This window comes from Pelodiscus sinensis, chromosome 8 (genome assembly GCF_049634645.1).
Source record: "Pelodiscus sinensis isolate JC-2024 chromosome 8, ASM4963464v1, whole genome shotgun sequence".
Lineage (NCBI taxonomy): Eukaryota > Metazoa > Chordata > Testudines > Trionychidae > Pelodiscus > Pelodiscus sinensis.
In genome coordinates this window covers 24,305,966-24,321,170 of record NC_134718.1, presented here as the reverse complement: position 1 = coordinate 24,321,170, position 15,205 = coordinate 24,305,966, and positions in this window count along the sequence as shown.

Below are 15,205 nucleotides of genomic sequence, written 5' to 3'. Positions count from 1 at the left end.
GCTGTAATTGTGCACCTTAAACCAGTCTTCCCCTGTAGTACAGACCTGGCCATACGCATTTATCTGGGATTTTCAAAGGAGCCAAAGGAGAGTTAGGTGTCTAGCTCTAATTTATGTTCACTGGGAGATGGGCATCTAATTCACTTAGGAACATAAGTGTTGCCATGCTGGGTCAGAACCAAAGTCCAGCTAGTCCAGTGTCCTGTCTCTGAGAAGACAATGCCAAATGCGTCAGAGCAACGTCTTAGAACTCCACAATCAGTAGATGTGGAGTTTGCCTTTGAGAACCCTAGACTGGTTTGCTCCTTCTTTGCTCATGTTAATGTCCATCCCTCAGTATGGGTCATCATTTTTATTCTAAAAATCATTTGTTTTCTGCCAAAAATCCATGGTTTCTAAAATTAATTTAAAAGTAGACGACTTGATGGGGGATCCAATATAATTTTTTTCAAAAAAAGTCATATTTTAAAAATGAACAAAGATTGTGTTCAACTGGACCTGAATTCTCCATGCAAGCTACCTCTTTTATGGCCTAGCAGTGTGTGGGGTTTTATTGTATTGTGTACGTATTGTAGATTTTTCATGCCTCCTTGAAATACCTAAAAAGTGGGAAAGAATCTGAATAAAATTATATATAATATTACACATCACTGGACACTGGTTATTCAATAAACAACCTCACTGCTCAGAAAGGTGCTCCTATTATTTCCAGGCTGCAACTGAAACTGAACACTTTGTACTCAGAAGCAAGCCTCTCACCATCCAGATCAGTAGTGTATTACTGTACCAAAGCTACCTCAGGGCATAAAGGAGCGTGAGAGATACTCTTAATGATGTTATAAAATCCTCTGTTCACAGAAATACTGCAGCAATGTTCCCCACCAAAGGGCTTGCCTACACTTTAAATGCTACAGTGGCACAGCTGCGCTGCTGTACCACTTCATTGTAGACACTACGAAACCAATGGGAGGGGTTCTCCCAGCATAGGTAATCCCCCTCTCTGAGGGCAGTAGCTAGGTCAACAGAATAATTCCTCTGTCAATTTAGTGTTGTCTACACAGGGATTTAGGTTGCTTAACAACGCTGCTCAGGGAAATGGATTTTTCATATACCTGATGGATGTAATTAAACTGACCTGATCTCCCTGTGTATAGTTCAGACTTGATGGCTCTATCTGATGTCCTGACTAGAAAAAAAAGCCATTCCTGGACCCTATTGTTAACACAGTATATACTGTTTTGATAATTTAGAGAGTGGAGAAAAATCCTAAGGCTAAAGTTTCTGTGTTACAGAACAAAAAAGTATTGAAAATGAAGAGATTAAAAATTTGAAAACCAGCCTTGTGCAGACTCCTATCTTATTCTTTTGCATTGTATTTTAGGGAGGTGGTAACAAAAGTTTACAATCAATATGTAGCCTGTAAAAACAAAAGTTCTAAAGGTTTCTTTCTGGGGGAATTTTTTTTTATTATAGTAGTTACATACGGCCCATGCCAGAGGTGGAATTCTGGACTTGGTAGATCACTTTCTGATCTAGTCTAGCACATTCTAGGTTTAATCTCTGAAAAACATCTTTAAGAATATCTTTTTAAACACTGTCATTTATTAGTGAGCAAACACAACAACAAAAATCTTGAGGATAAAAATGTTAAAACATCAATAACTGCTAATATTTTGCATTTTATACAGTGCCTTTTGTTTATAGCAGAAATCCACAGATGAATATTAAACTAAAATTCTACCATTTTATTTATTTTTTTTATATTTATTATGGTATAAAATATTTTTTGGTCTTTATTGTTCACAAAGAGCCAGAACGTGCCTGCAATTAATGGCCTTGTCTAGTGCTCCAATGACATAGAAGGGGTATAAGGTTGAATTTAATAAGGGTATTCTACACTTGCACCCTACTTCAAACTAGGGATGCAAATGCAGGCATTCAAAATTGCTAATGAAGCGGGGATTTAAATATCCCATGCTTCATTAGCATGATCTCGCCTGTGTGCTAGTTCGAATCACAGCTGATTCAAACCAGGAGGTAGGTGCTGGGACGCGTTAGTTCGAACCAAACCTCTTGTTTCAAACTAACATTACTCCTCAAAAAATGGTATTTAAATCCCCGCTTCATTAGCAATTTTAAATGCCTGCATTTGCATCCCTAGTTCGAAGTAGGGTGAAAATATAGACATAGCCTAAGAGAGTTAAAGATTGCTCTATTACTTAGGAATCCACAGTGCACATGGTTCTACATCATCCCCACCAGATTCCAATATAGAGGTGATGGTGGAGCACTTTGAGTTTCAATTATCTTTAGCTGTCATGATGGTCCTTTGAGAACTATAGAAGCCCTAAGGCTAGGCATCATTCTCAAGTGGCCCTAAAATCTGTGAGACACAGAAGTGATAGGGCTGGGGAGAAAGACTGACACATTTGTTATGGCATTCAGGCTGTTCATCGTATGTAACACAGTCCACATTCAGTCTCTGGCTACCAGGACGGTACTTGAGACATCTACTAGAAAATGTTACCTTACAGTATAACTGGAGAGCAGAATTTGAAATACTCTAATGGGTCTGCGCATTTCTGTTTCAAAGCTGTCCTGAGACTGTCAGGTTCTGGAAGAAAATCCTCAGGAAACCTGAAGGGCTTCCCTACAGACTAGAAAGACAGGGTTGGGGGATGCTGAATTTTACATCAGCTGATTTTCACTATATTTCTCTCTGCATCCAGGTCTACTGAAGGAGGTATGATCCACCATTTGGTCTTCTAAGGATGTGATTGCCTGTTGGAATGTAACAAGGATGAAGAGGTCTGGAAATGGGAGCTGTTGAATTTTCTATTACATTCTGTTTAGTTTCTTATCCTCACTCATGACTGTAGTATCTAAAGGTATGTCTACACTACAAAGTTAATTCGAACTAACAGACGTTAGTTCGAATTAACTTTGAAAGGCGCTACACCCGCGAACCGCTAGTTTGAACTTAATTCGAACTAACGGAGCGCTTAATTCAAACTAGGTAAACCTCATTCCACGAGGACTAAGCCTAGTTCGAATTAACTAGTTCGAATTAAGGGCTGTGTAGCCACTTAATTTGAACTAGTGGGAGGCTAGCCCTCCCCAGCTTTCCCTGGTGGCCACTCTGGGCACTACCAGGGAAACTCTTCTGCCCCCCTCCTGGCTCCAGAGCCCTTAAAGGGGCATGGCCTGCCTACGGTGCCCGTGCCAGGTGCAAGCCTGCCAGCACCCAGCCAGCAGACCCTGCACCTGGCATGGCTCGAGCCAGCCACCCGCTGCCACCCAGCCCTCCGCCTCTTCCCGGGACCAGGCTGGCGGCTCCCGGGAGCTTGCCCTGGACCGCAAGAGGCGGGCTCCCGCCTGGTCTAGTGCAGACATCGTAGAACTCATCCACAACCTCCATACTAGCCACAGGAAAGTGGCCGTCTAGGGCAGGATAGCTGCCAGCCTGGCCACCCAGGAGCAGGTTTGCATGAAAATCAAGGTGGTCCACTGAGACCCCCAACCCTGAGCCCTGAGCTTAGAATGGCCGTACTGGATCAGACCAAAGGTCCATCCAGCCCAGTAGCCTGTCTGTCAACAGCAGCCAACACTAGGTACCCTAGAGGGGATGGACCGAAGACAATGACCAATTCATTTGTCTCGTGCCATCCATCTCCAGCCTTCCACAAACAGAGGCCAGGGACACCATTTCTACCCCCTGGCTAATAGTACTCCATGGACCCAACCTCCATGACTTGATCTCACTTCTCTTTAAACTCTGTTCTAGTTCTAGCCTTCACAACCTCCTGCAGCAAGGAGTTCCACAGGTTGACTATTTGCTTTGTGAAGAACAACTTTCTGTTGTTAGTTTGAAGCCTGCTACCCATTCCTTTCCTTTGGTGTCCTTTAGTCCTTCTATTATGGAAACTAATGAAGAACTTTTCTTTATGCACCCTCTCCACGCCATTCATGCTTTTATAGACCTCTATCCTATCCCCCCTCAGTCTCCTCTTTTCTTGGATGAAAAGTCCCAGTCTCTTTAGCCTCTCTTCATATGGGACCTGTTCCAAACCCCTGATCATTTTAGTTGCCCTCCCCTCTCCCACCCTCTCTCTTCCCCTCTCCCACCTTCTTTTCCCAGTCTCCCTGAGTTTTGTTCAATAAAGAGAGTTTCTATTTTTGAACACACGTGTCCTTTATTTTGTACATCAGGAAGGGGGGCTAAGGAGGGGTAAGTGGAAGGAGGTGAGGGAGGAATGGGGTACGAGGCCACGATGGGGAGGACTGGGCTGGCTCTGTGGGCTCCTCGGGGTGGAAGCTCTCCTGAAGCCCCTTGACCCCCCCTCCAGATGGCAGCCTGAGGCAAGTGCAGCCGGGCTGATGGCCGAGTGCTGTGATGTGCCCAGTGTGGGCATTCAGGGCACTGCAAGCCAGGACTGCTTTGCAAGCTGGGAACCCCTGAGAACTGTCTGTCCGGGGTGGGGGTTGGGTCCCTTTAAGCACAGCCCTCAGCTAGCCTGAGACAGCAGCTCCACGCTCTAAGTCCTAATCTGATGCCCTGCCGGCACTGCTTCCGGCCATCCTTAACCTCGGTTCAGGGTCCACTCAGTGTGGACATGCTAGTTCGAATTAGCAATACGCTAATTCGAACTAGTTTTTAAGTCTAGATGCGCTAATTCGAATTAGCTTAGTTCGAATTAACTAATTCGAACTAAGTTAGTTCGAATTAGTGCTGTAGTGTAGACATACCCTAAGTGCCTTCCAGTAGCTCATTGAGCAATGTAGTTACATATCTGTCATGTTCTTTCATCCTCTTTTGAGGGGAATACGTGTGCGCTGTGGGCTACCCTGTTGTGGTAGGTTCTAAAGTGTGTGTGTGTTTAAATATATCAGAGAGTGGATTTGTTATGAAAGGCAAGGTCAAAGAAATGTCTTGATATTTCTAGGTGAATTTCTAATGGAGAGAAGGAAGGTTGTTGTAAATATATCAAAATATGAGCCAATTACTGGTGCATTGTGCAGGATTGGTATAGCCCATATGGTATGTAACCTAGTAACAGACTTTACAGCTGGATCACTCTGTAGCTATTATAAGATGGGTTGCCATAAGCAAACATTTTAACAGCTTGGTGAAGACTCTTTTTACTTGGCTCCATTTCTGAATCGAGTTCCCAAAGGTTAATAGGCTTTGCACATTTCTATTCATCTCAGTAAAATGAATGTGTCTACATCACACGCTGCAGGCCAAAATTGTTGGGCCAGTGGGTATACTTCCATCAAGTATGTCTGTGTGTCTAAAACTATCAGTGTTGTCATTTGCTCCAGTATGTGCGAGAAAGCTCAGGGTGTGTTCTGCTGAATGCGTTAAGCAGCTTTATATCATGTTTGATATGCTCTCCAGATGGCTTCCTGTGAGGGCTGAGACACCTCACCATGATTCTCTTTCCAAAAAGAGCTGTGAGGTGCCTCAGCACTGAGACAGGCCTGAAGTAGGGCCAGAGAGACTCTTTTTTGGGAGGGGAGGGAGAAGGACTGGAAACGGAAGAATCTCCTATTCCAAAAAGTTACCACAGCGATGAAAGTGGGGGGTTGGAAAGTGAGCCTGCCCTGCACTCCCTCTGGCAAGACAGGGCCTCACTCCCTGCTCCAGACATTGTGATTTGGTGCACAGGGTTACAGTGCCACCCACTGAAATCTGGCCCAGTGCCCCTTCATACTGGCAGTGGACATCTGAAGCACAGTGCTGAATTTCAACAGGTCCAACATTTTTGGCTAGACCTCGGCTGATACTTAGCAAGTAGCTAATATCTCTCTAACCAGTCAACCCAAAACATAGGAACTTTCACCACCTCTAATCTTTGGATTATTCAGGATCCAGCTCTCAGCTCATTTTTTGTGGCTCCTCTTATCTCCAATAAAATATTGCCATGCAACTTCAGGGCTATGCATTCTGTCTGTATAGTGGCCTTCCAACTCCATGTTATGCAAAATCTCTTTTATCCCTAGCCCAATTCTAGGTATATAAAAAAACAGGAAACATGCTGGCTGCTCCAGTCTATTTGCTGCCCCCATTGCCTTGTGTGGATCAGGCAATATCAGAAGAATACCTGCCTGCTTCATTTTCTTTCCAGATGTCAGAATGTGAGGCATTCTTATTAATCCCAAAGAACCATTCATAGAATCATAGAACACTAAGACTGGAAGGGACCTCGAAAGGTCATCAAGTCCAGTCCCCTGCCTGCACGGCAGGACCCAGTATCATTGATGGTGGCTTAAAGAGCAGCATGTGACCCTAACATATCTTGCTTGAAAAAGTATGCTCTTGAAATTCTCATTCTAATCCGGGGTGGGCAAATTCCAGCCCGGGGCCAGATCTGATCCACAGGGTTAGTCTCTGCCAGGCCCCCACCTCCATATTTACCTGTCCCTCTGCAGGTATCAGAGAATCACAGCTCTAGTTGGCAATGAATTGCGGTTGTTGGCCGTAATCGCAGTTGATGGTCAATGCGAATGGTGGGAAGTGGCATCCTGGTCCACAACACTCCCCATCACTCACATTGGCTGCGAACGGCAATTTCTTACCAAGCAGACCTGTGATCCTCTGATATCTGCGGAGGCGCAGGTAAAGATAGCAGCAGCAGCCTGTTGGGGACTAACCCAGTGGGCTGCTGGTTTTTTATTGCCTATCCCTGTTCTAATCCAGTGCTGACCCCAATTAATATCATTAGATGAATTCCAAAGAGAGACTTCCCATTTCCTATATTTTTCCTGTAAAACATACATACAGTAAAAGCTGTGTAGTCTGGCACTTTACCAACCGGAAAGCTCTACACACCAGCATTTCTCATCTTCAGTAGGATCCTATTGTTGTGGGAGTCAGCAGGCTTCCTCCCTGGCTCCCTGGAAGCAGTGACATCCCTGCTGCTACTATGCAGAGGAACACCAAGTGGGCTCTATGTTCTGCCCTCTCCCTAAGCGTTGGCCCCACAGCTCCTATTGGCTAAGAACAACAGCTAATGGGGCCTGTGGGGCTGCAAGTGTGGGCAGAGGCAGTATGCAGAGATGCCTAGCCAGGCATTTGTTTAGGAGCAGCAGGGACATATCACCATTTCCAGGCAGCTGCCTGAAGTGAGCATCATCTGCATCCAGTACCCCAAATACTCTCCAGACCCCAACCTCAAGCCCTGAGCCCCCTTCTGCACCCAAACTCTCTCCCTATTACTTACCTAGAATTTTAGACTTACCAGCATTTTCCTTTCCCCTCACCATGCCAGATAACAAAGCTTTTACTGTATATCGCTCAAGTGAGCTCCTGATTGGACGGACCTGAAAAGCCCCAGAGGACAGAAGACATCGTGATAATTGTCAGTAGCATACAAAATAAGATTCTTATTAATTGGGAAGGGGCATAAAGATAATAGGACCATCTAGTACAGGGCTACTCAACTTTGGAAGCCCCGGGGGCCACAATGATACTCTCAGCATCTGCTGAGGGCCGCAACTTAAGTGTGGTTGCATATACATTCAAATATATGTGCAAATAGCTTCTTTCACACTGATGGGCATGAGTATAAAGATTAAAGCGAGACTACACAACATATATGCGCCATTTAAGTCAGTTCTGCCGATATTAATAAAATTCAATATTTACCTGATTTCCACCCATGAGAACACTTTTAATAAGCAACGACAGTCCAGGAATTTAACCACTAAAATGCATATCAACAGAAGACCATTATATTGACTACTTTTTGTTTTGGCTCCCACTCGTGGGCCACGTGTTGAGCCCTGTGTGAACCCAAACTGCACCATGGGCTGCATGTTAAGAAGCCCTGATCTAATAGAATGCGTAGTTGGGAATGTGATGTTCACATGCCAAATGCTACACATACTGGAATATTTTATTGCAGTTACAAAATGGCCTTCTGTAGATACAAATTTTTATACATAAATTCTATTGTTATGGACATTCTCCAGTAAGAAGTGGCTTGAAGGAAGTGCTATTATAGATTAAACCATCAACAGAGACCAGCGAAACCAAGAAGCCTGAAGGACCAGATTTGTTCTTATGCTCTGGCAGCTTTTCACAGCTTTGGTAAGGCAAAATAGCTGTACATCTGTTTAACTGTGTCGGGCTGAAAGCTCACTTAAGTCCCTACAGTGGTACAAAGCAAACAGCACATCCTGATGAGTCTGGCCTCATGAATTAAAACAAACTAGGGATTTTCCTACAAAGATGTTCAAGTAGCCTTTCCCCATACACTTGACATTCTAGAATACATAGAACACTTTAAAGGTTGGCTCTGTGAAGGCTGTGTTTGTGTAACATATGCCTAGAAGATCATTCATAAATCAGGTGTATGAGAAAAGGGTCCAGAAGTGTTCCATTGTTTTTGTCCTCAATCCCACCACCAGCCCAAGCTGGGGCAGGGAGGGAATTCAATAGTTATTAATTTCCTGAGTTCATTCTATAGAGAAAATGAAGTGGTTAGGAACAAAAAATTCTAGTGTGTAAAGCATAATAGAATGAGAAGTTGTGATTCAGCTCCCAACTGTTTCCAGGAAAACAGGGAGGCATACTATGATAAATTAAGTTATGCACAATAATGAATGTAGCACAATCATTGTTTTCATTGTTACTTAATTTTACTCTCTGTTAAAGGAATTATGCAGATGATTCATGCTACAAGAGCTATGGGACTAAATATGAATGAAACTAGAGTGAATTTATGGTGCCAGTGAATATAAACTTATATTACATTCACCTGCAATTAAAAAAAAAGTAGACAGCTTTGGAAAATGTGCAATTAATTTAAAAGAAAGCAAACAAAAACCCTGCAGTTGCAAAACATCTGTGATTAATTTTTATTTGTGGCTATTCTGTACCAATTTGTACAGGAAAACAGTTCTGAAAGCTAACTATTATCTCTTCCATACTGTTGTCAATATTCTACATCTCCGTGGCTCTTGAGCATGACACAAGCATATCACATACCATGTAGGAGTGATCTCCTGCTGCTTTTAAAAAGAAATGCTGGACCTCAGTTTAAAATGATCTTCCTTTAGTATATAAATGTGTCCCTAGTTTTGGAGATACTTCTCAATGTCTAGTGGTAAGGATATGTTAAATTAAGGCACATGATGCTTTCTTAAAATGAAGTGCTCATCTTTGTAGCAATATTTAAAATAGAAACCATATTAATGATATTTTCAATATATTATAATTCAGACATTCCCAAATTCTAGCCCATGGAATTTGCTGGCCATGTAATACTAACTCTCTTCTTTTCCAGCTGCTAAAGTCTTTTAAAGCCAACAGAAATGCGTTAAATACTATCCTGCTGTTACTTCTCCATGTAAACAATTGCTGTGTTTGCCATGGAGAAGTTGTACAGTTGTGAATAGAAAGGAAGTGCATTTGTGAATGGGAGCGCCTGTGCAAAAACTGCTATATTAAAATGCGGTGTACATTGTAAAAGTACCCTTTTCTGCATTAGAAAAAAATAAAACATTCCAATGAACAGGGCATAATGGGAGGAAATATTAACATCTGGGAGTATGCAAGGAGACTGGTATATAAGAAAACTAGCAGATGTACCTTGCTTGGATCCTTAACTCATTTTTAGGAGGTTGGGAGGTGTGTGTGTGGAGGGGGGGGGGGGGGGACGTGGCTCAGGGCAGGGATTGAGGGAGCTCAGGGCAGGGTGTTGGGTGTTTGTGTGGAGTGAGGAGTAGGGGATGAGGGGATGATTCCAGGGAGGGGGTTGAGTGAGGTGGGACTTAGAGCAGGGTGCAGGGTGCAGAGTAGGGGGTGGGATGATTAGGCCAGGAGTCTCAAGGAAGTGGTCTGGAAGAGCTCACTGGAGCCTCCTGTGATGACGAGGGCTTGAGGAATGTCTTCCAGGTAATTTATGAAAGGAGTTCACACAGCTCTGAAGTTCTTTCATTTGCATTTGAATAAACAAGTCTAACATGTCACTTCTACCATGTGTCACATACTGCATGACCCGTCATTATGGGCTTGATGCTGTTCCCATTGGAATTTTAGGATTAACTTATTGGGTACAGCATTGGACCTTATAAGATGGTAAGACTCATACTTCTAAGGTCTGATTCTAGTATGTAAAGTGTTTTTGCTAAAATGAACTGCTTTGTTAAGGACTTTAATATTTTTTCGTTCCAGTTACATAGTTGGTAGCATTTAACATTTTTGACAATAATGCCATGTTTTTAGGCAATACCAAACTGTGGTCTTGATCTCACAAAGGATTGTGTATGTTTAACTTGACACACATGAGTAGTCATAAGCACGTGTGTATGCTTAACAAGATTGGAGGCCATATGATATAAGATGCCTTGCCCACTATAATTTTATGTGCGTGGCCCACATGCCTATAATTTAATGGACCACAGTATTGCAGGGGAGTAACAATTTATTCAGTGTACTAATTCATCAAGTTGGAGGCAGTGTCACTTGTCCTAATGTACATGATCATCTCATTACATTCCCTGTTTTCCAAGCCTGTCTTTATGTGCTGGACTTTATAGTTTATTCTGTGAATATATTAAAAAAGAGTTTTACATGTTGTATATATTACACCTTTTCCACTGAGATTCCAAGAATATAATTGCCTGTGTCTAAATCACTTGTTCTACAAGTTACTTTGCATTCATTATTTTTTTTCTGTGCCAAAACTACATAACTGGAAATATATGTACAAAGGGGAATTTAAAAAAAATCCTTTCCTGTTCCTTATGCCATTTGATATAATATATTCTCTGTTCTCAAAGTGATTTACTTTAATATTTTATGCCACTTGCTACCAATCTGCTTTCTCATTAACTCCCCTGGAGTAAAACTTATTCCACAGTCAGAATAACTGGAGATAGCTTATGTTATTTCCATTTTCTTTAATTAAAATCTCTATCCCAAGCATTGTTAATATTTGACTCCATCAGAGAACTGATGGGCAGGATTCTCTGGGATGCTTACATGAAGGGGAAATGAGTCCAGGAGAGCTGGCAGTATTTTAAAGAAGCCATATTAAATGCACAGGAAGAAACCATCCTGATGTGCAGCAAGAAAAGCAAATATGGTAGATGACCAGATTGGCTTGCCGGGGAAATCCTTGGTGAGCTTAAACACAAAAAGGAAGCTCACAAGAAGTGGAAACTTGGATGGATGACTAGGGAGGAGTATAAATATATTGCTCAAGAATGCAGGGGACTTATCAGGAAACTGAAAGCGCAACTAGAATTGCAGCAAGCAAGAGATGTGAAGAATAACAAGAAAGGTTTCTACAGGCATTTTAGCAGTAAGAGGATGATCAGAGAGGTGTGGGCCCCTTACTGGATGAGGGAGGTAGCCTAGTGACAGATGATGTGGGAAATGCTGAAGTACTCAATGCTTTCTTTGCCTCTGTCTTCACGGACAAGGTCAGCTCCCAGACTAATGCACTAGGCAACGCAGTATGGGAAGGAGGTGGACAGCCATTCGTGGGGAAAGAACAGGTTAGGAACTATTTAGAAAAGCTAAATATACACAAATCCATGGGCCCGGATTTAATGCATCTGAGGGTACTGAGGGAGTTGGAAAATGTCATTGCAGAGCCTTTAGCCATTATCTTTGAAAACTCGTGCAGATCGGGAGAGATCCAGGATGTTTGGAAAAAGGCAAATATACTGCCCATCTTTAAAAAAGGGAATAAAGACAATCCAGGGAACTACAGACCAGTCAGCCTTACCTCAGTCCCTGGACAAATCATGGAGGGGATCCTCAAGGAATCCATTTTGAAGCACTTCGAAGAGAGGAAAGTGATCAGGATGGTTGAGCTCTGTGGACATGGGAAAGTCAGTGGATGTGATATACCTTGACTTTAGCAAAGCTTTTAATATGGTCTCCCACAATATTCTTGCCAGCAAGTTAAGGGAATATGGTTGGGATAAAGGGACTGTAAGATGGATAGAAAGCTGGATAGACTGTCGGGCCCAACGGGTAGTGATCAACGGCTTGATGTCAGGTTGGCGGTCACTTTCTAGTGGAGTGCCACAAGGATCTGTTCTAGGACTGGTTTTGTTCAACATCTTTATTAATGACCTGGATGAGGGGATGGGTTGCACCCTCAGCAAGTTCATAGATGACACTAAGCTAGGGGGAGAGGTAGATATGCTGGAGGGTAGGGATAAGGTCCAGAGTGACCTAGACAGATTAGAGGATTGGGGCAAAAGAAATCTGATGAGGTTCAACAAGGACAAGTGTAGAGTCCTGCACTTGGGATGGAAGAATCCCAAGCATTGTTACAGGCTGGAGACCGAATGGCTAAGTAGCAGTTCTGCAGAAAAGATTACAGTGCATGAGAAGCTGGATATGAGTCAACAGTGTTCCCTTGTAGCCAAGAGGGCTAATGGCATATTAGGATGCATTAGGAGGAGCGTTGCCAGCAGATTCAGAGAAGTGATTATTCCCCTTTATTTGGCTTTGGTGAGGCCACCCCTGGAGTATTGTTTCCAGTTCTGGGTCCCCCGCAATAGAAAGGATGTGGATGCAATGGACAGGGTCCATCAGAGGGCGACCAAAATGATTAGGGGGCTGGAGTACATGACCTATGAGGAGAGACTGAGGGGTTTGGGTTTGTTTAGTCTGCAGAAGAGAAGAGTGAGGGGGATTTGATAGCAGCCTTCAACTTGCTGAAGGGAGGTTCCCAAGAGGATGGAGAAAGGCTGTTCACAGTAGTGAGGGATGGCAGAACAAGGAGCAATGGTCTCAAGTTACAGTGGGAGAGGTCTAGGTTGAATATTAGGGAAAACTATTTCACTAGGAGGGTGGTGAAGCACTAGAATGGGTTACGTAGGGAGGTGGTGGAATCTCTATCCCTAGAGGTTTTTAAGTCTTGGCTCAACAGAGCCCTGGCTGGGTTGGTTTAGTTGGGATTGGTCCTGACTTGGACAGGGGGCTGAACTAGATGACCTCCTGAGATCTCTTCCAGCTCTATGATTCTATGGTAATAATTAAAGGATGTTTTACAAATATATATTCTTCACTCTCAGCTCATGGAAGAGCACAACGAAGTCTCAACCATTCAATTGACAAGGGTTTACAGCTGGCCTGTGGAATACCACAAGGACACAATTTAAAAAAGGAGGTGAAACTCCTCCCCTAGTGCAGGACCTGGGGTTATAGATGTGGTTGCTCCGCTATGCATCTTCTTTCTCTTCTGCTCTAGAGTCTCCCTTGGGAGATTTCAGAGTGGCGAGGGAATCAAGGCTGGTTTGCTCACACAGCCTGAAATAGCCTCTATGTGGGGCATGTGCACAGACTGAACTGGCACCACTACAAAAAAAATCTCTTATTGAAGGTGAACGGCACAGTTGCACCTAAAATGGAGCATCCATCATTTCACCTTAGAAAACTCCTCTTACCACACAAGTTGAGTAACTTCTCCTTGTGTAACTGAAAGGATTTGTGGTCTGACCCTTAGTCATGCTAGCTGGCGATTGCTGGAATATAGTGTGCACTGGGCTCACCTATTTCTGTTCCTGACATACCCACATCTGCCTTTGCTCCAGGATTGCAGGGAGAGATTGTCATAGCCCCAATTATTCCACAGCCAGGCATTCATCCAAGCTGGTAGAGTAATTAGAGCCTTTGCACATCCAGAAAGGCAGTGTGTGGGGCCAGGATTGGGCCCTTGGGTGTACATATGGGTTCTGTGCTATTCTAACACTTCCCAATATGTATGCAGCATAGAAAAAGTACAAAATCAGTAAGCAAATCAGTGTCTATAAAATAGATGTTTCTGCCTGGCAAAGGTCATTTTCAGAGGTGAAAAAGCACTCCAGATGACTGATACTGGAAGGGACATCTAAAATGGTTCAATGTAATTAATATAAATTAGTCTCAATGAAATAAATTTACTGTGTATATTTTTGTATGGAAGTAAGCATTAGCTGTTGCAATGTGCTGCATTAATTGAAGTATCCTTCATTATAGTACTTTGCCTATGAAAGGGTCACGAGTGTAATTATTTGCAGCTGTTTCAATCTTGTTTCCACTGTCAAAGTAAATACTAGAGATGAGAGCACAATCCGGCTAGACGTTGGGCTGACCCAGACAGCTTGTGGAAATGCAGGATATGCAGTTCCTTAAAGGTTCTTAATTTTTCCCGTCCTGCCCTGTTTGAAAACTCCTTTGCTCAGTTAGAAGTTGATGCAGATAGCAAAGGGCTCCGTCTGTGCCACACTGGTCCCTGATCAAAACCTCGGTGACTTCAGCTAGATCAGGCTCAAAGTGGGAAGCAGCAGATCACATCACATCACATTACATCAATACACAACATTCATTTGGTCTCTGCTCTTTGTTTTACAAAGATCTTGGACCTGCTCCATCTACTCAGATTTACATCAGACGAGCATGTGGCATATTGTAATCAACAATAACCATTATTTATGTCATGTCCTTAGGCATGTCACATCACAGACTGCTAATTTTAAACAAATGGGTATTTATGTTGTGTTCTCTCTACTCTTCTTAGTGAGTAAACATGTGGTTGGACTATACTGGAACAGATTGCTTCACCCAAGGGGTATTTTGGATTCTGAGGACCAAGTTCCTTAAGAGAAAAAACAACTCTCCTCCACCCAGATCAGGCCAAACCAAAATACCACCTTGAACCTACAGAAAATAAGTAAAAATAAAGCCCCATTTCCTGGAAACTCTTGAATAAAAGGTTAGTATTTATTAGCATGAGCCATTTTGTTTAAGTTGTGTATAAAAAACGGCCTTAAACAACTGAATTGATTATTATCACTGATGGTCAACTGAGCTGTCTACCGTCTAGTTACTCAGTTAAGTTGCTAAGCTCTAGTTTTATTGCATGGGTCAACACAACAATTCCCACCTGGCCTTTTATTTGAAGAGATTCATCCTTGAGGTAACAAACTGGTCAGTTTGCAAGGTATATTACTTGACGGTAGTTAGAGCAGTGCTACAACTATTGTTGAACATGGAGGGCTGTGTGGCCCCCCCACGCCCTTCTGGAGCCCTTAAATGGGTAGGTTTAAAGAGTGTGAAGTTACAACAACTCTTCAGGGACCCTATTCCCCACACCACGTCTGCCTCAGGGCCTCCTGGTCGTGCCACCTCCTGTATATGCCTTATCTGGGAGAAGTTTTCAGCCCAGTTCCGAAATACTAGATGCTTTCACGCCAT